General features: G+C 42.2%; 1 long non-coding RNA gene across 1 annotated transcript in view; it reads right to left on the reverse strand.

Annotated features, from left to right (window-relative positions):
* Nucleotides 1-26,889, reverse strand: part of LOC138385154 (uncharacterized) — a 92,643-nt gene that overhangs the window by 7,507 nt on the left and 58,247 nt on the right. The window lies entirely within an intron of this gene.

Genomic DNA, 26,889 nt, shown 5'->3' on the forward strand with positions numbered 1-26,889 from the left:
AACAAGCATCTGCAATACTACTGTCCTTATCTGTGATTGCTATTGTACTTTTATCTCGAACCCTAAATGAAGAGAAGCATGTAATTTAAATTCTCTTCCCTGCAAGACAGGCTGTGTTTCTCATTCCATTACCTACTCATTAAGCAGTTATGAAGTTAAGGAAAAGTCAACACAATCTGGAATGAAATCATAATCATCCCTTGCACTTGTAGAAACACTTTCTGAATAGAAAAATACTTTCATTTACATGATTTCATTTTATTCTCATGACATTTCTGAAGTAAGTAGGGCAGGCATTGCCTTACTTTAGAGAGGAGAAGCCAAGACTTAGGGCAGGGGTAACCCAGCGGGGAGGCAGGGGGTTGGACAGCCAGGACTCCTCATGTCTAGCTCAGGGTTTTCGTTTTGTTTTAATTGTACACACCTGGGGTTACAACTGTGTCTTCCCCAAAGATATGTTGAGATCTTAACCCCAGATACCTGTGAATTTGACTTTATTAGGAAATAGGGTCTTTGCAGATGTAATCAAGTTAAGATGAGGTCATACTAGATTAGGGTGGGCCCCAACCCAATAACTCTTACCCTTATAAGAAAAGGGAAATTTGGACACAGAGAGAATGCTCCGTGTGAAGGCAGAGACAGGGAAGAGTTATGCAGCTGCAGGCCAAGGAGGAAACACCAAGGATTGCTGGCAACCACTCAAAGCTAGGTCAGAGACATGGAAGATTCTTCCGTGGGGCCTCCAGAAGGAACCAGCCTTGATTTTGGATTTCTAGCCTTCAGAACTGTGTGAGAATAAATTTCTGTCGTCTTAAGCCACCCAGTTTATGATAATTTGTTATGGCAGCTCTAGGAAACTAATATTCCATCCCTCTGATTTCTTTACTGCAAATAGTTCACTGGGAGTGGGTAGATTCTTTGGCAGGCGCCTCTCTCAATAATGAGACCTGGCATTGAGAATCTATTTTTTAAGGATTATGTAGCATAATCACTATAGTAAATTTCTTTGTCTGTAAACTGAACACCTCTAAAGTAAACCCCATGGCCCCTGACACTTAACTGGTTTGAACTGGCCTTGGTTGGTCTCTTGGCCACCCACCCCCAAAGGGCCAGGACCCTAACTGGAATGTGACCCAAGGGTTTTTAGCATTTCTGTCCTGAGAACTGACTTTTTCTCTTTCCCATTTTAGCTTTCACATGCAATCATAATTTTAAAGTTGAGCTGACTCTTGACTAAAGAGGTCAGTCTTGGCCTCCTGTTTTCAGAGGTTCTGTGGACAGAAATAAACTACACTGGGAGAAGGGCTGTATCCTCTTCTCAGTTTTCCATCACGATGCAAGCTGGTTTGGTAGGACTGGGAGGATCTCAGTTTTACAAATGCATTGGACCTGCAAAAGTTGAGTCCACAAAGCTTTCAAAATGGACCTTGGCCCCACGTGAAATTCCTAGGTTTACTCTGTTTTTTTTCCTTCAGTCTATTTCATCCTTAAGCTAAGAGAGCCCATAGATTCATCTGCCCTTGTGGCAAAGGATTCCAACGTCTCAAATTCCCAGGGAGAGAGAATAGAAAATCAAATGTATTACATTTCCCATCAAATGCCTGATTCTCATCAGCCTTCCACATGGTTTCTTGTAAGGGCTCAATCCTGTTTTCACCCAAGAACGTGCTTAATCTCATGGATAGCCCATGTTATGAATGCCTTTTTCTTTAAGAGATGAAATGATTGGCTATCTAAATTTCCTACAATACTTAAGGATTGCATCATTTCACTTGTTATGAGGTAAATGGGTAGAGTATAAAGCAATGAGATGGAATTGATAAGTCACATAGAAAACCCTGTCCTAGTTTCATCATCTTCCTCTCACCCCTTGCCTTTGCTTACACATTGTTTCCCTTTGCCTGGAATGTCCTTTCCATCTTTATCCCATGAGGCTCTGTCCTTTCTTCACTATTGAAGTCTTGTGTCTTGTCTCCTGGGAAGACATCCCTGACGCTCCTGCTTGCCGCTTCCTGCCTCCCTTTCCTTCTAACTATAGGTAAGTTTAAGCCTCTGTGCATTCAATTCTGGGAGCCTTCGTTGCACTGTTTGCAATGGTCTTTGCATGTGTCCCTTTCCCCACTAGACTGAGCTCCCTGGGCAAGACACTGAGTGCCTAAAGTGGCCCATCTGTGTACCCTCAGAGCCTGGCACACTGCCTGGCACAGAGCATACGTTTCAGGAATACTTGTGGAAGGAAGAAAGGGTGGGAGGAAGGAAGGAAGGAGAAAAGGAGGGAATGAGGGAGGGCGTTTTACCTTGTTAGGTGGAGAAAATTAGGGCTTCAGTGAAAAACATGACCTGCATAGGAAGGAAACCAAAGGTGGCAAGAGCCATCATGTTGGCAGGACTTTCTGGAAAGATGCTGGGGCACTGGCCTCAGAGAAAATTCTCCAGCCTTAAAGATGAGTTATAGGATGATCTCCACCCCCACTGTGTTGCCTATTGTAAGTTGTCTCTCTTCCCCTTTTTTCTCCCCCTCCCCCAAGAAATATTTGCTGAAAGCCCGCTGTATGTAGAACGCTGCAGTGGGCTGGGGAAAGGAGAGAGGGAGTGATTTTTAAAAAAAACATGAAAGACGAAGTCCATATTAAAGTCCAAAAGTGCAGATGACAAAACAGAGAAAGAATTCAGCTGTTACTAACAAGCTTAACACTCTAAACCTGGAAAAACAAATCTTCTACCACTTAGTAAATATTTGTTGAATAGCTGAATAAGGGTCCATCATGTGCCAGCCACTGTCCTGGAAGGCACTACAGGGGACACTGAGATGAATAAGACAAAACCTTTCCCTCTAGAAGTTCGTGGCAGCACACCACGTGGCTCTCTCTGTCCTCCCCTCCAAGGATCAATGCTACCAGTCTTACCACACTTACTGTGTAATTTCTTCCTAAGTTCCAAGGCCTTGATGGTTTAGCTTGAACAGGACAGCTTCTGAGTCCCCAGTGCAATGCAGTTCCTAAACTGTTGTCATCTCACCATTTGATCCCCAGAAGGTGACACATCTGCCTCACGTAAATATGTAGAGAAGGTACAGGGCAGAATAGAAAATGTGAAGTGTGGATCCCAAAGCCCATGACTCTTTTAAGACTTAGTCCGTGCATCAAAACCACCCTCTGAATTCAATATGTAAAAAATAAAAATGAAAACTTACTCATTATGTGCCATCAGAGGTATCTGATCATCAGATTCAGCAAACTGCCTCCATCTGCTCATCCATTCTAGGCACATGAGTTAATTTATAATATTTGCACCCAGTAGGTCATTTATGTAGTATGTCTGCCTTGTGTCCTCTGAAACTTCTTCTCTTGCTACTGTTATGTCATAATTCTATAAATCCAAAGAGATTGCTCTGTAGAAGTTAAACGAAGTACAGGACATGGTCAGTCCTCATTTATCCAGACTGTAAGGGCTAAACGTGTGAATAAACTTGGCTGAGAGCTGCCTGGAGGGAGGCGCGGGGTGGTGAGTGGTTGAGTGTAACCGGAGCCTGAGATTCTTGGAGTGGGAGGGAAGGTGGTCTGAGGCCAAGTTATGAAAGGCCTTGGAGGTCGTATTTTCTCCTGAGCCCGGCACAGGGGAGTCAGCAAAAGTTTGAAAGCAAGGAAGGCTCCCGTCCCTGTTGGTGTTTTTACACAGCTTGCTCTGGCTGCCCTGTGGACTGTGGCTGGGAAAGAAGGCAGGCAGGAGGCAGGCAGACCAGTTTGAATGAGAAATGGTGAAGGCCTGAATAAAGTTGGTAGCAGCGAGATGGAAAGGAGGGGTTGATTTTTCAGAGAAACCACAATAAATTGTATCCTCTGGGGCTCTGTTCAATGAGCCGAATCTTTTCTTTCTAATATGCCAGTGTTTCAGAGGCAAGGAGTTTCTGTTTGCTTTGTACACCTGATATAGCACACTCCCTGCATTGCAAGCTACAGATAAATAACGCTGAAGGCCACAGCGGATTGCAACACTGACCGAGTACCCCTGGAGATCTTGAGTTTCCCTGCACCGAGACTCCCCCTTACAGTGTGCGGGTCAGCATGACACCGTTTGTCAGTGGAAGGGACAGGGTCCTTGGCAGGAGAGGGTAGTGTTTAGTTGTTTATGTGGTGCCAAGGGGCCCTACCAGCTCTTCAGGACTCAGTTTCCTATCATGACTTACTTCCTAGATTAACTGAAACAAATCCCATTGTAAAGGCTTAATTTAGGACAGATTTAATCCCAGTCATGTCTCCCATCTAGATTTTATTTCATGACACACTTTTCTTTGCTGACTACTGTTGGTGGTAAAAGTCTGCATTGCCTCACCAGATCCACAGAAAAAGATATCAAGGGCCCACACGTTTTCCCTAATCCTCTTCCTTTTAAATCAGAAATTCTGTATAACATTTTCCATAAGTGAACGAGAGAATCACTTCCTAGCTTTTTTTGGTGGCCCCCCCCTCCATTTTTTTTTTCTTTTTTTTTAAACAACAGACCTTCCTTTTGGATTTACATCAGCATTTAGCTAACTTCCTGAACATTTCACCCATTTCCTGAACTTACTCTGAGGAAGGAAAAACATCCTCCTTCAGAAATAAATGCAAATAATCACTAGAGATTATTTCTATTAAATAAATAGTGTAAACGCAATGGAATTTCCTGTAAGATGTATATTTACCATGGATATTTCAACAAAAATCTATTTGTTGTGATTCTATAGGACCCATTGTATTTGCAGTTAGTCTGAGGAATTATAATCCTTATGTAGCTATTCAGGAGATAAGTTCTAAACATTTGCAATTTTTACTCTTGTTAAAAATATTTTTTTATTGAGAAATCTGAACACTATGGGAAAATTATTCTCTTAAGGTCAGCATTTTTGAGGCTTTGTCTCTTTTAAAACAGGGTTCTTGTGACACCTAGTGGTGAATACAGGCAGAACAGCTTTAGGACAGCATATTGACTTAATGCAGGGTCCCTGTAATTAGGATTTTTTGTTTATGCATTTGCTTGGGAGAAAACACACTACTTACAGGAACGTCTTAAAAATTCCAATGCCTAGGAATCCCGAGAAGTAGTGACATGGAAACCTTTCCTTTATATATTTCTGGCAACGTTTTCTTCTCTTGATTAATGTTTCCTGAGAGCCAGCTCACATCCTAAAGCTAAACTGGCTCAATTTTAAGAATGAATGAAAAATGTGAAGCTCTGCAGAGGAAACATACTAGTATATCACGAGAGAAATTTCCCTGTATTTTTGAGAGGGTCTCCTCCCATTTAGGCATCTCTTAGTGGAGAAGAGTGGTCCTTTTCTGGTGAATATGTCGTTGACATCTTACAGGTATATTATAGGCTGACTGCTTGCCACTTCTGAATGTTTTACAGGAGCCTTCTAGTGTTGCCAGTGGCTAATTTTTGAAGAGGGAGGTGATAGGGATCTGAGAGAGGCTGTCTCCACCCTCCCCCACCCCTGCCAGCAGAAGGCCATCCAAGACGGATGGCTAGCGTGCTACAGCCAATCCCAACCACTTCCAGTTCCTCCTGTGCTGAAGCGGTTTCAGCCTTCTCAACCACTGTGTGTGCTGGACTCCTCAGCCAGGGAACTCCTTCCTTCCACGTCCTTTCTGCTCATTCTTCATGTCCCCGTGTGAGTGTTTCCTCTTCTGGGAGCCTCACGTGATCCGACCAAGCAGAGCTGACAGTGCCCTCCTGTAGGTCACCTCTGAACCTAGTTCAAACACCTATGACTACACGTGTCATGTTACATCATATTGTTTCTGCATGTTTCTCCCACAATGTCTGTGAGCTTCTCAAGGACAAGAACTATTCTTGCACCTAACCTGCTGGCTTGTCCAGTGCTCCACAGATGTTCGCTGATGTCCTGGCACCAGCCATTTAGGGCATTAGATTATTCTATTTGGTTACAGTGTTTTGATAGGAGCAAATTAGGAATAGGGCTACTAGTTCAAGAGTGGAGTTGACAAGAGGGAACTAAGGTCTTTGAAAATGTGCAGAGCCATTTATTATCCCAAATACCCTAAGCTCTCACCCCTCTGAGGAATAAGGTGGTTTCACAAAAATAATCTCTTAAGTTTCTGTCTGGTTCTAACATTTTAGGATTCTATAATTAGGAAAGCCATGATTTACAACAGGGTTTTAAAAATTCTGGGGTCACAATCAAAGTAAGACTCAGGTATAATTAAGTGAACCTTTATATTAATACTAAACGGACATCACAAATCTGCAAAAAAAAAAAATTTCTGGAGTCACGGCAGAGCGTCTACAATTGTATGCAAAAATATTGTATGCACACATGTGTCTTTTTTCTGGACAGTTGGTCCATATCTTTCATAGACAGGGTTTATGATCTCAAAAGATTAAATACTGCTGATCAAGAATCACTGACCAAAACGGTGATCTTTGATCACTCTCTACTGAGCCAATAGGAGTTAACACCTTGCATGCCTCAGGAAATGCAAAGCCCTTGTTGCTTTTTCTCCCACCATTCTTAGAGCACACCTACGGGTCCTGGTCTGCAATTTAAAAAGAGACTTGCATCTTAAGAGGCTTTTGGATGTTTCCCATTTGTGCTGCATTAATGTCCCCCTCAAGTTCTAAATATAAGGATAAGCGTGTGGTCAGAACTCTTGTCAGCTCAAGTTTATGTATCTTTCCCCACATTAAAGAAAGAAATTTACATTATCATAGATGATATTAATATTCCGTAGGTTAGGCACCAGGGCTACTCTGGGAAACCTACCACACAGAGCCCCCAAGTTCTACCCCGTGGTCCACACTGAACCTGCTGGGTAATACTGGAAATCCTGCACATGCAGCATGATCACTGAAAAATTCTGCCACTGTGATCTGAGCCTGAAAATTGCTATGATGCTTTTCCTCTTGAGTGGGAGATACCATTTGCAAAGTGAATTGTGGCTGGCAGCATCGGCTTCATGGGTGTATGGCCTGGGCAGTCATTCAGGGGCTTGTGTTTAGAAAGCTCTTGTGCTTTGTTTAATGCTCTGCTGTTGACTTGAAATTCTAAATATTTGAACAAAAGGCCCATATTTTTATTTTATACCCAGTCCTGCAAATTATGTTTCTGGCCATGAGTGGCTGCATATACCTGAAGAAGCACCGTGTAGTGGAAAGAGCAGGAGCTTTATTTGGAGTTGACAGTTGGGGGTTCAATCCCCAGTCTGTACCTTCCCAGCTGTGTGAGCTTGGGTAAGTTACTTAACCTCTCTGGACTTCAGTGTTCTTATATAAAAAATGGTGATGATGCTGATTATAATATCTAACTTTTATAGTTGTTGGGGCAATTATACAGCATGTGATTTAGTAATTGTTAATGGTTGATAATGACAACAATGATTTGAAAACAGTCAAGAAAGAATACAAAAATAAGAATTAATTATGAAAAAAGAAAGAATGAAACATGGACATTAGTGTGAAAGCAGATCAAAACAAAATGAACAAATGGCAAAGCCATACAGAGGGACTTTCTTTAGGGTTGGGAAGAATCCTAAAGATAAGCTTCTAGGCTTTGTTTTCACCTCTGTCCTTCCACTGCTCTTTGTACATAGTGCCTTTATAACACTTAAAAAACATTGTTTTTTCTTATGACCCATCTTTTCCCCCATTAAACTTTGAGACCCCCTGAGACCAGGTACTATGTCTATTGTTTAAAAAGCATTTTCAGCTCCTAGCACAAGGCCTGACATAAAGTAGATGCTTAGTAAGTATTTGTTGAAAGAATAAGCTAGTTTATTATTTTATAGTTGAGAAAGCTGAGGCCAAGAGAAGTTAGGTGACTTAATCAAGCTTACAAAACTTGCCCTTGTCAAAGCTAGGACAAGAGTCCCCCCTCCCCATTTGTTTTGAAGGGGTTAGTTATTTCGTGGGGCCCCCATGTGGACCTAGCCCTTGGAGCTATTAAACACAGCCTTTATTGCTTGCTGAATTGCAGTCATCAGACTATATAGAAAATGTTTAAGCCTTTTATATGTGTATATTTATTTGTTTCAAGTCAAAAACTAGAAGGGAAAACAGTCACTGGAGCTAGAATATACTTGTGGCCGTCCCAGCGAACTTCTGGAAAAAGCAATCCATCAGATCACCTCTGCTGAGCACACAATCCTGCTACAGTTTCAGATTCCCTTTCTCCTGCCCCAAGTCCTCCCATTCATGAGATTATCTGCTGTGATGTTGATGTCTTGGATGTGATTGATTACCCACCACTATCTTGGGGACCTGGGAGTGACCTTCTGGATGCATTTGTAAGGAACCAGCTTGGAAAAAAAAAAACACAAAAACTCGAAGGCATCCTCTGGTTGGCCTGAGATAAGGGGACCTCAGAGTCTTTTTTCATTAGTCTGGCAAAACAATCCAAACAATAAAAAATCCATAAGAAAATATTCTGCTTCCAGGAGCTTAAAAGACACTTCTCATTTCAGCCACCCGGTCACATGATACTGGCCCTACGTAAGACAGACAAATGTTTACAGACAAATGTTTTTTCGGGTGAGAGGACAAGAGGATGGGAGGAAAGAAGAGAAGGAGGGGAGATTAACAGAGAAGGAGAGGAGGGAGGGATGAAGAGGGAGGCGAGGTGGAATGCAGAAAAAAATTAAGGAAAAAAATCAAAGACATGGAGAGAGATCATATATTTGGAAAGAGACGTGGGACTAATATTTACCTGAATGATCTCAGGAGCTAAATCAAATCATCAGAATCAATCAGTCCAAGTCACCTTGTTGAGCTTGGTTGGTGCAATAATAACAATGAGGCTGCTCTGAAGGAAGCAGCAGGGTACAGTGAAAGGACATGGGTCTACGTCTTGGCTCTGACGATAATTTGCCGTGCGAGCATCTGCATGTTATTTCAAGCCCCAGGCCTCAGTTTTCCCATCCACAAGTGGGGGAAACAAATGAAACGGGACATATGCAAGTGATTTGAAAAATGGAGTGTGACACAAGCAAACACAGTCTCGAATTTACACTCAAGCTGGATCTAGTCCACTTAAATCAAAACAGGCTTAGACACGCCTCCAGCGTTCCTTTTCATGGACTCAGCAAAGTTTTCTACCTTGTGTTTTTAAAATAAATAAATACATACATAATCCAATGATCTCGTTACATCATTAGGCTCAGGTGGACTCGTTCCAGATCATGCCTATAGCGCTGAAATCAAAATATAAAAAGAAAAAAAGGCACATGGTTTACCTGCCTTTGTTCAACACATTTATTGTTGCGGAAAGGGCAGATCTAGTTAGGAATGAGATCTGGTTCCGATTCCAGTCCCGCCAGTCATGGGCTGTGTGACCTGGGGCAAGTTTCTCAGCCTCCCTAAACCTCACTCTTTCCACCTGGGGTATGGAAGCACCTCCCTCCCTACTTGTGACCACAGGGCAGCTGGGCAAGTGCTCAGCTGGCTCCCGGCATCTGCCTGTGCTGCTCATTGCAGTATGCTCAGTACTGGAATATAGCAGATGTGAAATACCCAGCGCCTGCTCTTCTCTTTTCTAATCCTCTTGCCCTATTCCCACTCCCACTCATTCAGGTGTCTTCCCATTGCCACCAAGTAAAGCCTCATCTTCCAGTGTCTGAAATACTGTTTGAGAGCATTTCTGTGAAGGCTTCAGACAGGAAATGAAATCACTGTCTTATGATCGTATACTGTGCTGGATGTCAGCAATGAAAACAGACACTAGAGAACTTAAATAGAAGGGAATTTCTTGGAGAGTTATGGAAGAGGAGAGAGAATTAAGCTCAGAAATGGGTAGAAATTAAGGGAGAGTCAGAGGCCCAGGCCAAAGGTAGCACAGCAATTGCTGTGCCTTGGCAGGAGTGGTTTGGGCAGCATGCCGGGGAGGCTGCTTTTGCAAAGATGACTTTCAGCTGTCTCCATGGATCACCACCCGCCACCTCCCTGTTCTTGTATTGCTCCCCTGGGAGTCACAGTTCAAGGGAAGACCACCTGGTGAGCTGAGCCCAAGTCAGTTGCTGGTCCTCAGATTGTGCTTGGGCCAGGGGTGTGTGTGTGTGTGTGTGTGTGTGTGTGTGTGAGAGCCTGGACACTTTGCATGTCGAAGATGTGTCCTCCCTCACATCAAGAGAAGCCACAAGAGAGATCAACCATTAGAAAGTGGGAGAGACTGGATGACAGACACTACATAATAAAAATACAACAAATGTCCACTGCAGCTCAGAAGAGGCTCTTCAAGGAGGTCACAGAATCTAAGGCCCTGCCTGCCTCACGCAAGGATGTCTCCACGGACAAAACGCCCGAGCGCAGTGCCAGGGCGTTTAGCGTCTGTTGGTGTGGGTAAGGAGGATCCAGCTGTGTCTGCTCTTTCAAAGTGGTACTGAAGAAACAAAATCAACATTAAATTCCAGCAAATAATTAGAGATTTAGTAACATGGGGAAAAAGGCGAGGAAAAAATTGTGTTCAGTTAAATGGTGAGTGATCAGCTATTCGGATGGCTTGTGACTGATTTCTACACAGCTGTTTTTCCAAACCTGTCTGCACTCAGAGGCAGAGCCTTGCAAGCAGCCCACGTGCATTTCCCACACACTCTCAGCTCCAGCAAACTCTCGGGAATGCTGGGTGGCCATGTCACTGATCATTATGGTCCCTGCCTCAGGAACTGACAGTCTGCTTCCTTTTTGCTGTATCATTCAAACCCTAATTATTCAAAAAAAAAAATAAATTCAAGACTCAAGCTCAGCAGCTGAATGCACTTTTTGTTTGGGAAAGCCCAATTTTCAGTAGAAAACTACCCCAGGCAAAGGCAGCTCCTGCCCCTTCCCCCCTTTTGCCCCAAGGTCAAGTATTCTGATGAATCTTAGCAGTCATTGGACCCATTTCCTGCCAAACTGTGACAAACCAACAAGAAGATCATGATTAATCACCCCCAAACCCTTCATTACAAACAAACAGGACTGCCTCAGGGGCAATTTTGGAGGTCCTCATCACCTCCAAAATTTGATATGGGTTAAGTTAGACTAAGTCTTCACTTTTGCACAGGGCTTCACAGTTTGTGTAGAGCTTTATGGTTTGCATGGAGCTTTGTACCTCTTATACACATTATTTTATTTGTTCCCCACTGAGAGGCCACCAGGCTCCCATCACCTGTCTCCTGCATTATTTCAGTCCCCTCCTATCACCTCAAAGTCCTATCTGTTTTTTTAAATTGAAGTATACTTAACAGACAATGCAAAGCACAAGTCCAGTTCACTTTGATGAGTTTTGACGATTGTATACACTGTGTAACTGTCAGGTACAATAAGATATAAAACATTTCCGTCACCCTAGAACATTCCTTCATTTTTCTTTCTAGTCAATGTCCTTTTCCCCAGGAAACTACTTTCTGATTTTTATTACTATAGATTATTTTTTCCGTGCATAGATTTCATTTCACGTCAATGGAATCATACAGCATATACATATCTGTGCCTATTTTTCATGGACTTTAGAATCATCCATGTTGTGTGTATCAGGCATTCCTTCCATTTTATTACCGAGTTGCATTCCATTGTATAAATATACCACCATTGCTAATCAGTTCATCTTGTGATAGAAATTTGTTCTTTTCAGCATATTTTTTTGCCTCTATGACTATAGCTGCTATAAAAATTCTTATACAAATATTTTTGTGAACATATGTTTTCATTTAACTTGGATAAATACCTAAGAATGAAATTGCTAGGTCATAGGGTAGGTGTATGTTTAACTTTATAATAAACCGCCACACAGTTCTCCAAAGTGGTTTGTCAGATATATGAGTTGTCAACATCCACTCTTGCTTTCTCCAGTCATTTCTCCTGGTAGGCTCCAGAGCAGTCTATTTAAAACATAACCTTGGTCCCATCACTTTTCTGCAATACCCCTTCAATGGCTTCCCACTGCCCTCAGGCAAACATCCAGACATTTTTATCAAGCCTGCACCATTTGGCCCTTCACTTTGTCTTCAGCTACTGCTCCCTGCATCTCCCTGCATTCCAGCCACACTGGATGTGTTTCTTTTCCTTCAGTGGGAAGCTCTTTCCCTGCTCAGAGCTTTTGTACATGGGGTCCCTTTTCCTTCTTCCCCCACTTGCCCCTTTGTTTGCCTATTTATTCTTCCAGTCTCAATTTAAAAGTGAAGGACATCTTCCAGGCTCTGCAGAATAAGTTAGATCCCCTGTTGCCTGTTTTTGTAGGATCCTGGGCTTCTCCTTCCTAATATTCATTGTACTGCTGTCATTTTGAAAATTACATGTATTAATATTTGTTTCAAATTTTGAATAGGTTAAACATTCCTACGGTTCAAAAATTCTCAAAAGATGTTCTGTCAAAAGTTTTATTCCCCCATCCCTGTTTCACACCCCACATGAAAAAAAAAATGAACCTCTTGATATTAGCTTTTTTCCTTTCCAGATATTTTGTAACGCCTATACAAGATTTTATACACACACACATATACATACATACAAACATATATACACACATTATATTATTGCTACTACTATTACTATCATATTGTTATATTAGCATATAAATAATATGATTACTAATACTCTGAGTATTACTATACTATTGTTAGTATTGCTAATATTAATATATGTAATTTTTACACATATATACGTTGTTCTACACACTGTTCTGTACCTTGCTTTTTTCACTCACTGATATATCTTGGCAATTTTCCATTTCAGAGCTTAGAGAGCTTCCTCATTCTTTGTCACTGAGCCTTAGTGTTCCACTCTATGGATGATCTAAGCCCATACTGATGGCCAGTTGTTTTTAATCTTTTCCTATTATAAACAATGCTGCAATGATAACAATCACGTATATGTTACTTATGAGTATGAGAACATTTGAAGGATAATTTTCTAAAAACCAAAGTGTTGGCACAAATTCTATATGAATTTGTATTTTAATAAATTTTGGCACATTGCCTTCCAAGGGGTTGCGTCACTTTATATTCCTACCTGCAATGTATAAGTACACCAGTTTCTTCTTGGCCTCACCCATATGTGTGGCAGAAAGTTTGGACATTTGACAATCTGAGAGCAGAAAAATGTGGTTGGTTTTAGTTTGCATTTCTCACATTAGAAGATGAGCATCTGGTGGAATTTGTTGTATTTTTAATTTCTTAGCACTATGCCTGCTATGTGGTAGATATAAAATATATCTATTGATATAATAATAAAACATAAGTATTATATATTAATACATATGATGTATTATATGCTATGTATGTCTTATGTATTATAGATTAAGCATATGTATTATGTACTAATATATATAAATGTATATTGATTAAATGGATGAAAAAAACTGAACGATGTTAATACAACTTAAGGTTAAATCTGTGTGATTTAAGGACACAGAGTTTGTAAGTGAAGACTTTCTGGCACTAAGTACAGTATACTTTTTCTATTAGTCTCTGTAGGCCCACATTTCTTGGGCAGTCCAGAAGGAGAAAGGAAAAGGAGATGTCACTAAAAACAGGAAGGTAAAATTTTAGCTCTGCCTTGCTATAGGTTTCATTGTTGAAATAATTTACATGGTACCAGGTATCTATCTATTCAGTGCCAACTGGAGAACACCCACTCCTAACTGTGTTAAGAACATAGCTTTAGTGTCAATCGGACCTGAGTGTGAATTTCAGCTCTGATACGAGCTGTGAGACTGTCTTCTCCCTAAGATGCAATTTCTCCACTGGGGAAAAGGCAATGACAATGCCTACCTATAACAGAAACCTTGAGGTATCTGCTCAGTGTCCAGTTCTTTTTCTCTAACAACTCTCCTCCTTCTGTTTGTACCCTGTGACTCCAGGCCCCTAGCAGAGCTGACTGGACCCAGGGTGAACTGACCCATGTTAGATCACATCAGAATCTCAGACAAATTTGGGAACAGAATCCAGAGGCTCTGTTAGCTCTCGGTCTGGGAAGTGGGGTGAGACTGTGACTGGGTAGCCCTATTGGATCTGGAGTCTGAGGGGGCCCGGCGAGTAGCCTCCCCTCTCCTTGCCTCGCTCCTGAGCCAATTAAGGGATGGACCAGATCATGGCAGGGGAAGCGCAACGCATCAGCTTTTCATAGACAAACTCTTCCGTGTGGCAATGCTGAGCCCACGTGAGACAGACGTTGCACAGGCAACCCTGACTAGCTGGAGGCTGCCCCTATTGATGGAGGGAGGGAGATCATTGGCTTTCTGAGGGCTTCCAAAGGAGACAGCGGAGGGAAAGGCTGAGCTGTGAGTGCCTGGTCCTTTTCCCAAATTCATCAATCACAATCCAGGAGTGCAATCCTAATCGAGGTCCCTGTACTTGAGAACAAGGAGGGTCACCCTAACATAGAGATGTACAGAGAAGTGGGGTCAGAAGGCAATACTCCAGAGAAGCAGCTCCAGGTGTCTGGGCTCTGACTTCCCAGCTTCTGCTTCTCGTCTCTCTCATGAAGCCCAGCCACACTCCTTGTCCTTGAGTTCTCTCCAATATACCACATCCCTTCTAATTATGGGGTCCCCTTTATTGAAACTCTTTATGGGGGTCTTGCTACTGGTAACCAACAACTCTTTATTAAGACTCTAAGTCCCACATTTTTTGGTGAGGTTTAAATAAAGAAATGAATGTAGGGCAGTTAGCACAGTGGCCTCAATATATATTTAGTTTTATTTTTTATTTTTTGATGAGAGAGGGGAGGGAGAAAGCTCTGAGCCTCAATCACTCAATTCCTTTATAGTTTGAATATGACACCAAACAAACCCCAAAGTTTTGAAATTTCTACTCAGAGGTCAAACAGCCATAAAAAGTAGTATATGTGCAAAGAAAACATTGCTGAAGACATGTCTTTCACAGGCTAGAAAGACCCTGTGTGTTAGTAGCTGGAGCCAGACATACTTGGATGGTAACTCAGGTTCCAACTGCTACTAGCTGGGAAATCTTACAAAAGTCATCGTCTCTGCAAGTCTAATTGTCTCAGCCGTAAAAGAAAAACTTAATTTGAGTGGTTGTTGTAAGCACTAAGTGTGCGCCTGGCACATAGTGAGTGCTCAGTAAATGATAGTTATTATTGCGATGTTCTCCATACCCCAAAAAAGGCCAGGAGGACTTTCCTTTCTGGTAACGAGAGCTACATGCCTGATTATGGTTCCACTTTTTTCTTGATTGCCAGGGAGGTCGGAAGCAAATTTAAAATTTACTGATGGCAACCTCATTACTACTAAGGTTGGCATATTTGTAAACCCTTTTCCTTGGCTCTTGATTTTCTACTTCTGAAGCTTGTCAACCAATGAGAAGTAGCTTATCACTCTGATCAGACCAGGACATATACGTGTGTGCACACAAACACACACGCTCCAGTTAAACAGTTATTTTTCAAGGCAGTTGTCACTTGGGTAATTCCTTGCCAAGAGAAAATGTAGATTACTTTTCAGTCCAGCATCCAGGGGCTCTCTCTGTAAACTAGCCCGAGAGAAATTTAATCTGGGTCTGCATAACAGAAACCGGGCAGCCAGCCAGCAACTTTTGTTTTGTGTTTTAAGAGAAATGCAATGTGCTCCTTGTCAAGTGGCGTCTATGGCGCTCAAGCACAGTCCCACTGGGCCAACCCCAGGAAAGGACCAGGTAGTTTGGGGGATTGTGCTAGAGAAGGGCCTTTGAAGGGTCACCTCCCCTGGGTGAATTAAAGACTTCAAAAAATGCTAAGGAATGAAACACTGAGTCTCAGCATCCAGGATGTTGATTCTAAAAGTGTCACAGATCAGACACTGACAAGAGTAGGGTAGGACTGGGGAGGCAAGGAGTGGGAGGAAGCCATGAAGATGAGCTGGGCCAGATCGCAGAGGGAAGGAAGTGTGAACCTCTCCTTAGGGGCTGGGGGGAGCCCTTGGATGATTTTATACAATAGTATTGTCTTTTCTACTCTTCAACTCAACATTGATTGCACTAGGAGTCAGGAGCTTTCTCATTATCATGTAATCATTATAACAACTCTTAAAGATAAGTTTTATTACTTTCCTTTCCAGTTGAGTAAATCGAGACTCAGAGAGTAATTAAATCGCCTGGGATTACATGGCTAGGTGGAGCCAAGACTTGAACCCAGGTCCAAGAGCCTTCAAGCTCAGTTTGCATTTTCCAGTTTGGCTCCCAGGCAGGGCCAGTTATCTTATTTAATTCATATCTGTTTTTCCTACACCTCACTTTTTGGTCCCAGCTCTCCAAAATTTAGTAGAGTTTAGTGGGTTGAAAAAGTCAAACATGACCTCACTTCACTATTTTTTAATTTTTATTATTTTTTTTTTTGTCCAGCAGGCCCTAGAAATGGCGGTGGGAGCTGGCAAAATAAGTGTACTCTGAGGCCAGAGGCCCCTTCCTCCCCTTTGAGCACATTCCCTTTTCCTTTCCCAGCCTCTGGGAGAGGAATTTTGCCCATGGGAGCTGTCTCAGGTGCCGACTGCTCTCTCGACCTTTCTGTGCCTCCCTGACACATTCCTGCATCTAAATCAGAACTGGTCAATGTTTCACTCCCCCTACTCTCCTCCCAGCCGTGTCCTCTGAAGCTGGTGAACAATTAACCACCAGCAGCCCCTGCTTTTCCGGCTCTCCATCTTCTCTCCTTAGAAGCCTCCCACCACTTGACTGCTGGGTGTCAATGATCTACCAAACCTGACAGGCACCCGGGCTTCCTCTCCAGTCTTCAAGGAGCCTCTTGCATACCTTTTTACAGCGATTCTGATGATATAGGATTCTTCTAAAGGAAATACATCCGGGGATAACTGAGCCAAAACACCCACACTGACTCTTAAATTGTGTTTTCTGTTGGAGATTCTTACAAAGAGCCAGAGAAGAGGGCCAAAGATGCCAGTCCTGCTCTGCCACTTACTAAGCCAGGTGACCTTAGCCAAGTCTCCTAAATTCTGTGGATCTTCTCTTTTTCATTTATAAAATGAGGAGAGTCATTCTTCCCTCTTATGTTTATTGTACAGACTCAATGATAATGTACATAAAAGTGTTTGGTCCATACTAGCAACTTAATCAGTATTCTTACTTAAGAAACTGTAGCCTAAATTCAGAAGATCATAGAATGCTGGAGCTGGAACGTGCCTTGTAGAGCTTGTGTCTATTTTACAAGAGAGGAGGCCCAGAGAGAAAAATCCGGAATATAGTTATTCAATGACTTTCAGCCAGTCAGTCTGTAGTCCAGTTCTGCTCTGTCCATTAGAAATATAATGTATAAGCCCTACATGTCATTTAAAATTTTCTAGTAATCACATTAAAAAAGTAGGAGGGAAGCAGGTGAAATTAACTTTAGTAAGATATTTTATGGAACTCAATATATGTGATATATTATCCTTTTAACATGTAATGATTATAAACATTATTAATGAAATATTTTAAATTCTGTTCTTGTGGGTACTAAATCCTCAAAGTCTGGTGTGTGTTTTGCACTCACAGCACAATCAATTCAGACTAGCTGCGTTTCAAGTTTTGATAGTCAGACGAGGCTAGGAGCTATAGTGCTGTTCTAGCTCACTGCAAGCCAGCAAACATTTTGCGCCCCTGTTATATGCCAGGCACTCTGTTAGCTGCAGGGATATGAAGGTGAACAAACACACCAAGAGAATAGGTGGACAGCTCTGGAAACCACAAGCCATAATTCAATGCTGGCAGTCCCTCCCCATCGAGGCTGCTGGGTTACTCATCTATATATTCAGTTGAACAAGTTGAGAAGAAAATTCTCCAGGGAAAATGTCTATGTCTCCAGGGCATTTTCTTCTGTTCAGATATCAAGGGATAGAAAAGTATTTATTTTTGCTCAGTTCCTACTGTGTCCCAGGTATTGCCAGCTGCACTTGGCAGGTATTGTCTGATTTAATCCTCATAGTGACTATGTGAGGAGATTATTTTGCCCATTTTAAAGAGGAGGAAATAAAGGCTCGGAGGGGTTAAGCAATTGTCCAAGGCTCATCCAGTTTATCAGAGGTGGAGCTGGGACCCACCCTCAGGAACCAGGCAGGCTTGACTCGGTCAATGTTGCCCCAAGGAGATGTGGGGGAAAGGAACGTTCCTTGGTCATTACTATTTTTACCTATTTATAAACATTCCCAGAATTTCTTGAATAATATGCCTGGAGATTTATTTTAATAATAACAACTTTCCATTCCAGGTGAACAGTGGTCCTCCTGCCTGAAGGCTCTTGCTACAAAGGAAAGATGAGGCTATTCCATTTCTTGGTCCCTCTCAGTGGCTGGGAGCTGTTCTGTGCCTTGAGAGCCTCAAGTTGAAATGGATCTCAGCCTCGAGTTTACCTCTAAGAGGGTGTACCTTGTTTCTCTGAGCTGAATGTGCTGCCCACGGCTTCCCCTTGCCAGGGTGCCAAAGGGCTGGGCCAGGGGTGGCTTTCCCTTTTCCACGGCCTGCACCACTGTGTTTCCAGCTTCTGCTCCAGGACACTTGGTTATTGTGTGTGTTGGTAGAAAGCATCTGCAATGTGAATACCCACTAAGCTGGAACATGGCCTGCTGCGACTGTAGTATTTCCTGAAAAAAATATCAACTGTCATGAGGGCCACAGATAAAGAATTTTGTGAACCTGGAATAACCAAGGAGAATGAAATGTTCTAATCAAGACCATCAGTGAGATTTCATGGGGAAATTTCCCATTGGGGGAGAGTAGACAATGCGGGGAGGAGAACCAGTCACTAGAAAAGAGTGATACTTTGCATCAAGAAACAATTAAAAATTAGATCACGTCCTGAAATATTGAGCATATGACACCTGGTGAAGATTGCCTGGCCGAACTTGAACTGGATGACTGAAGAATTTTTTAAAAGATCAAAGTCACAGATTTATTCTATTTGAAAAACAGTAATTTGTTTACTTATATTTCATTCAGAAATTTAGTCAACAAATAATTTTCGGGTATCCTAGGAACTGTTCTAATCATTAAACATACAAGTTTGAAGAAAGTATAGATGGATCTACCCACATAGGGCTGTCAGTCTGGCAGGAGGCAGATAAGAAGAAAAGTGTCCGGGAAGACCACCCAACCTTCAGGCAGCATTTAAGCTGAGCCCTCAATGGTTGAGAAGCCTGGATTTTAGAAGTCATGTTTGGATATATAAATTTAGGAGCTGAAACATGACATTCAAGGGAATGAATGAGATTTCCTAAGTAGAAAGAAGAAAAGAAGGCCCAAGACTGAGCACAAGGAATATTGACAACTAATATTGGGTGGAGCAGGAGGAGCTGAGAAGGGAGACCAGGAAGGAGCAGACAGTGAACTGGGAGCACAGACAGGAGAGTGGGCGTCATTGAAGCTAAGAGAGAAACGTGTCTCGAGAAGGCAAGAGTTTCTCACTGTGGCAAATGCCTGTGAGAGGGAAAGTAACACCAGGGGACAACGGCGATGACCACCACCACCACCACACAGGGTCATTTGGGTATGATATCATGGTGGCATTGGTTTCCCTGCCCCGGCTAGTCACTGAGGGGTAGCAGCTAAGACAGGGTGGGTTGAAGTTTGAATAGAAAGTGAGGAAGTGAAGACAGAGCATGAATTTTGATTTTTTGAGAAGTTTGGCCACAATGGGAAGCATAGAAATGGGGTGATATCTGGGAGGGCAGGGGATTGAGTCAGCAGAGTTTTAGTTTTTCCTTTTATGACAGGCATCTAGATCATGTTTATGTGCCTATCCTCACCCTATTCTCTGTTCCTGGTGAGCCTCCTCTGGCAAACTCCTACCCATTCAGTAAGATCTGTATTTAATTGTCCTGTCCATCCTCTGTCAAACATTTTTCCCAGGCCTACTTAGGTGTCTGTCCCCAGGTCCCACGCCATTCTGCGTCACACTGTCTACCTTAAGGCTTTCCTTATTGCATGGTAAAGGAAGCTTTTTGTGTCTTTCTTTTCCATTAGACAAGGACAGAGTCTTGGAGAGCAGAGACCGTGTCGTCTCCAGTTTGTCCTGCGGGCACAGGTAGGTGTTTGGAATGTGGCACTGGGAAGACTCTCGTTAAATATTTGATGAACAAATAGGTAAGTGAATGAATAAATGAACTATGAGTTTGGAGGCAGTGCTACTGGCAGCTGTCCCTTGTTTTATGAAAGGGAAAACTGAGGCATAGAACAATTTGGAATCTGATAATTTTACAAATTAGGAGGGGGCCCTAAACAATAGAATCTCTAGTCCTGCTCCTTTAGCTGTTGTCCACGTCCCTCTCTAGGACTGCACTGCCAGCCCCAAGAGCACCAGGGGCTGAAATCCTCGCATTCACATCAAACCCCACACTTCACCACGGAAACGCAGGCCAGCACGCTGGCGTTCGCAGGGTTTCCTTTTACCTTGATTGTAGTAACATCCGCCACATTGAGGCTGGGAGGCAGCTTGCGAACAAAGGGTGGAAGCACCTTTCTGAATCCGGGGGGAGACAGGTTCGGGCAGTGCTGAGTGAAGCTGATGGGGTGGGTGGTCGCGGGAGGGGAGCGGGCCAAGGGGATAGTCGGCTCTCTTCGGCGTGGGCCGGACAAAACAAAGACATGGCTCAGGAGAACCACCAGGGGTCAGTGTTGATCCTCAGTTAAATAAAAGCTCATTTGGGCAGGGACTTTACGAACACTTTAAAGACCTTTATTTTGCAAACGAAGAAACTGAGGCATGGAGAGGTAACACGATTTGACAAAGATCTTGTAGCAAGTTAGTGGCGAGACAATTATGAGTATCCAAGTCCTTTCACTTTCAGACCAGCGTGGCCCCCTTCTCCATTGCTCCAAAAGCGGCACTTTGAGGGGAGGATAAAGCTGTCTCTGTATCATACACTCGAGACAGTGGCTTTCAATTAGAAACAGGAGAAAAAAAAAAAAATGGAGAAAGAGAAAAAGAATGAAAAAAGCTCACCGTTCACTTTCACATGTGGCTTATTCAAACTGTTGGGTTTAGATGCCATTGCCCACAATGGGAGAGTGTGGCCCACAGCGCCCCTCCCCCCACCTGTGGGGTGGTTTGAATACTTGAATAGAAAAGTATCAGGTAGAGGATTTCATCCTTTTTATGGCTTCAACTTAAAAAAGAGTCTCGTTCCCATGGAAAACAAGAAGCTGAGTTGCTCAGCAAAGAATTGACTGAAACCTAAGGAGCAACCAGATAAAAACGTTTGCTGGATGGAAGGATGCAGGTGAGTTTCTGGGCCCCGCCGTGTGGGGGTGGGGAGCCATGGGGCAGAAGACCCTTTGTGAGCCAGTGACCCTCAGGCCAGGCATTTATCCTAGCGTCTGGGAACTACGAGACAGCAGAGGAGTCACAAGGGAAGGACTTTGTCTTTGTCCCACCAGGTATCTGTGAGGATCCCCCCATGCTTTTTGGCCAGACTCCTGCTGGGCCCTTATTCCTCCCATTGTGGCTTCTAATGAAGTCTCCTTTTCTCATCTCCCAGGTTACCTTTCTTTTAAATTAAAGAGCTTTATTATTAGGTAATAAAATTAATATGTATTCATTATGAAAATTCAGATAGCAAGTATCAGAAAGAAGAAAAGGCATCTGTAATTTCTCCATTCAGAAATAATTGCTGTTAACACACTGCTGCACAGGTTCAGGCCGGGACCCATGGGGCACCTGCCACGTGTCCTCGGCGCTGGGGTTAGAGCTGTGAAGTCAGCACACACCAATCTGGGCTCTCACGGGGCCCACATTCTAGCTGGGGGAGACAGACAATACATTTTTTAAAAAAGAAAATACGTAGGATGTCAGACTGTGATAAGTGCTATGACGATAAATGAACCAGAGAAGGAAATGGGAATTTTAATGATGAGGTAGCAATTTTAAAGCAGGATATTCAGAAAGTGACGTTTGAACAAAGATCTAAAGTAGACAAGGAAGCAAACCATGTGGATATCTAGGGGAAGATTCTTCCCTTTCCTTCCATTTTCTGTACATATATATTAATAATAATGCAATTTCATAATAACATAGGCATTATATGACTATACTTGATTTAAAATCTTCAAGGAATACAGAAAAATATGGGAAACAAGGAAACATCCTTCTCACCACACTCCTATTACCTTCTCCTCCCTCCAAATAAACACTTTGACAACAGTGTGTTTCCTTCCCAACCTTTATCTCTGTATTTACATTCATTTCTCTATATACCCACATAATAGCTTTATTGTATTTTCTACATAGATGAGATGATCCTTTTTGAAGGTGATGCCTTTTTATTTTCAGCAAACAGTATCTTCTTATTGTTTTCTAAACTTCAAAGGTACATGAGAGTTATAGGCCTCATATACTAAAATGAAATAGCTACATTTCATTGGTAAGGGTGGGTGGGTGTTTTACTTCCTCCCTTGGGCTAATAATGTGGTATTTACTGCATTATATTGTAATAATTTGTTTGTGCCTCTGTCTCTTCTACATGACAATGAATTCTTTGTGGTCAGGGATTATGTCTTCTCATTTCTTAATTTCCAGTCTCTGGTATAATGCCTAGCACATGGTGTTTGGTAAATGAACAGGCAGTCAATTACACTTTTGTGCATCACTGTAGAAGGCTTCCAACAGTGGGTGGGATATTGGCTGAGATCAATGTTATCATCTGTCCTGATGGGGCCCAATCTATTCTCCACTGAAGAATCTGTGTCACTATGGAATACAGCCATTATGGGGTGACAGCTGGGATAACTGAGGGCAGATCCTTCAAATCAAATAGTCCAGTTTTAGCATTAGAATGAAAAGATCAACTAATGAGAACTATCTTTTACTCCTCTTGCTGAAAGAAAATTAAAATTTTAGTGAGGACACAAATGTGGTAAGCATTTTACATAACAGTTCTTGTTCAAGGCACAAAATAACTCAGTGAGGCAGATATTATTTTGCAGATGAGGAAACCAAGAATCAAAGAGATTAATATGGATAATATGTGGATCCATTCAGATATCTGCTGTTCAGATTTATCAGATCTTAACATTTCCTTATATTTACCTTAGATATTTTTTCCCTCAGAAATAAAACATTATGTACAAATACACCCCAGAGGGCCATGCTCACAAATTTCATTGCTAACGCTGGATAGCACATTTAAAAAGCCACTTATAACAACTGTGTCATTTTAGTCAACAGACATTAATTGAGCCTAGGTGCTGGGCTAGGCCCTGTGGATACGGAATGGTATAAAACTCAGTCCCTGCCCTTGAAGTGGGGGTGGCAGATACATAGGTTTTATCGTTGAGAAACGGAGGCACAGAGAGGGATGGTGGCTCTTTCAAGAAGTAAAGCCAGGTTTACAGGCCAGGGGTCAAATGAAACCAGTCTCTCAGTGCCCTGGGACTCCCCAACACATTCCTGCTCTGTTGCAGCAGGGTGGTCCCTGAGTGGAGGTACCTCCTCCCCAAGTGGTTCCAGCTAGCAAGGAGAGCTGGTCCGACACAATGAAGCAGAATCTGTGAGAAACACGCATCAGTGTTTCTCTCTCCACTGACCATCTTTTTGCTGCAAAGAATTAAATTCTTTTCTAGTGACACACACTTCCTGTCAGAATGGGGCACACCCAGCCAGACAAAACCACCCAAAGTAAATGAAGAAAAGTCCTTTTAATTCCTTTAGGTACACAGTTTTGGTTTCCACTGGATCGTTGCCATTTTCCCAGGGGCTAAGCCAGAGGTGGATCTGGGGAACAGCAAATGAGAATGATACACTAATAAGGGTAACAAGCACTGACATTAACACATCCACTGTTTATTATCTCCAATTAAATTTCCATGTTCTTGTAAAAGCAATTTGTTCTCATCATGAAAATTCAGAAAACTACAAAAATTTGTTGTTTTCACTTTGTAAAAAGGAACCAAAATCACCTATAATCTTTCAGTGCAAACAATAGCCACTGTTAACATTTTGATGTATATACTTTCTTTTTAAAAATCCTATTTACATACATTTTTATTCTGTTCTGTTCATATAACTTTATATGGTAAATATTTCTCTATTAATTTTATTCTTGAAAACATAATTATAAACATAACATTTGATTATGCAGCTGCTCTGTGATTTAGTTGGCCAATCTATTGTTGGACATTTAAATTTTCTCCTGTCTTTTGGTTGTTATATTTTTACAACTCTAAGTAGACATTTTTGCCTTATTGAGTGACATCACTGGCTTACATTCTCTCATTTCCTCATCATAAACCTCCAAAATAGACATTACTACTGTTCTATCAGTGATGAAGGAACTGGGATTCAAAGAAGATAAGAAACCGTCCCAAGGTCAAAGCCAGGTTTTAAACCCAGGTCTCTAACTCCAACACTGCCCATTGCCACACCCTGGAGTGCTTGGCTTTCTCTAGCCCTCCTTGAGTTTTCTGTCTTTCCAGAGCATCATTATCTTTGATGACGGAGTTTTCTTGTGCTCTTCTTTGCCCCAAAACCTTAATCCTGGTCTCACTCCCTTCCTGTTCCCATGCATCCCCTGGTCCCTGAATAAGATTCAGGCCTTTCCAGTGAAACAGTGTCTGTTTTAAAGTTCCCAGGCAGCTGGGCTGATGCGATTGATGCTTCCCAACTGCTGTGACATGTGCTCCCTTCCTCCTTCGTTCCCAGCTGTCCTCAGATAGGCAGGCTGTGAGGTTAATCACGTCTCCACGTTGTAAAACTGAATCCTGATACACTCACTAAAGCCCTCGTGGTTATTTGTGCCCCATTTGAATTCCCATTTATATTCTCAAAAAATTTCAAATCTGAGATGCTTTCAGCTACTCAGCACATTTTAAACAGGATATTAAACTTTAAAAAAAATACATGAGGCTTAAAACTCTCTTTTGAATTCCAGACTTGGAACTAATTGACGCCCCCACTCAGATGTTTCGAAACTTAACACATCCAAATCAGAATTCTCGATGTTTTCCTCCCTAACCTGTCTGTGGCAGGCGTTGTTGGCTGACCAGCCAGGAGTCATTCCTGCCTCCTCCTTAGTTCACAGAACCTTGATTTCGTTCAAGGGCAACATGCCCAGACCAGGGGTTGAGCCAGGGTTGGTCTGAGCCTGTCATAACAATCTCAGGCTCCACTACTGGATACTCCCTCAGCAAGGGGTGGTCAGTGAGATTTAAAGGAAGTCTGCTAGAGAATTTCTAGATATGAATTTTCTTTGAGAGAAAATTGATTAGGCATTTCTTGCACAACTCTTCAAATCATCTCAGTCTCACCTCTTATTCTAGCCATCCCTGTGTTGCTTAGTTACTTAATTCTACCAGTTTCCCCTGGTGCACCTTCAGCCTGCAGTTGAGTGCCTCTTGCTTTCTGCCCTGGGGTTCCCCATTACCCGGCTACCACCCCAGTTCAAGATACCATCACCTCTTATTCGAACTACAGTACTTCAACAGCCTCCTATGTGATCTCCTCTCTCCAACTCCTGCTTTTTCCCTGATATATTCTCCACATATAGGCAGAGTGATCTTTTAAAAATATAACCTGAACCATGCCAATTCCCTGCTTCAAAACTTTCAAGGACTTTCCATAACGTTTTCAGTAAAATGCAAACTCCTTACTATGGCCTGCAGGCCCTTGAGTGATCCGGCCACCTGTCCACTCTCCAACCTGCACCTGTCTCACACTTCTCCTTGCCAAAGTGGCCTCCTGGTCTTACGTGTTTGGAGACTTCACAATGCAGACCCTTCTGCCTGGTTCACTCTTCCCCTAATGCTCCTTATGACTGGATCCTTTTTATCTGCCACGTGTCAGTTTATATAATATGTCTACCTTCTTAGAGAGGCCTTCCCCACCACCCACTATTCTTTATTACTGTGTCTTATTCATTTTCTTAATAGCACTTATGCTAAGCAGCAGTTAAATATTTGCTTATTCATCCTTTAATTGCTTGTCTCCCTAATTAGTTTAGAATCATTTAGAGCAAGGACCAGATTTTTATTCTCCACCATATATGCAGGTCCTTGTACAATGCCTGCTTTGGAATATGCACTCAATAAATATTTGATGTGAGTGAATCAATTGTAATAATAACAATGTCAGTTGTCATTTAATGAATACATCTTTTGTGTGCTCAAATCCTAGCTTTGCCACTTTTAGCTCTGTGAGCTTAGGCAAGTATCCTAACTTCTCTGTACCGCAGTTTTCTCATCTTAAGTGGGGATAATAACAGTAACTACCTAACTATTATAGAGTTGTCAGAAGCATTAAATTACTTATTATATGTAAAGCACTCACAATAGTGCCTGGGAAATAGTGAACATTATATAAATGCTTAACTGCTATTGTTGTTACTGTTATTATCATCTCTGCTGGGAAACTGGGACTCAGGAAGATTAAGCCCAGAGCCACATAGCTGGCAACTGGAAGCCCGGGATTCTAACCAACTGAAGTGTGAATTAACAAAATTATGAAATTTTTTGAGGTGTGATTGATATACACTATTAAAAATTTCTGGCACATTATAATCTTTTTGCCAATTGTTTCCATCTGTATTCTTTTGAAACAATAACAGGCACTTTTTTAAAAAATATTCACATAAAAATGGGACCCAAAATGGCTTAATCTAATTATATTTTTCTAAAGTTATGTGGTGCATGATTATGAAACTTGCATGTGGAAAAAGAACAAGAGAAATCAAGTGAGATCCTTTGAAGGCCTCTCTGTATACAGAATGGTCTGCACTTCCTCACCTTCCATTCACTTTTTAACCCTCTCCAATTTTGCTTCTCCACCCTCCATGGAAACTGTTCCCAGAAAGATCACCCATGACTTTCCAGTTGCAAATCCAGTGGGAGCTTTTTGGACCTCAGCTTACCCGATTAATTTCAGGCATTTGGTGTTATTAACCAACAATGCTCCTTTTGTAACTCTCTACTCTCAGTGTTGCCACAGCCACTTTCCTGCTTCTCTGAC

This window comes from Eulemur rufifrons, chromosome 6 (assembly GCF_041146395.1).
Source record: "Eulemur rufifrons isolate Redbay chromosome 6, OSU_ERuf_1, whole genome shotgun sequence".
Taxonomy (NCBI): domain Eukaryota; kingdom Metazoa; phylum Chordata; class Mammalia; order Primates; family Lemuridae; genus Eulemur; species Eulemur rufifrons.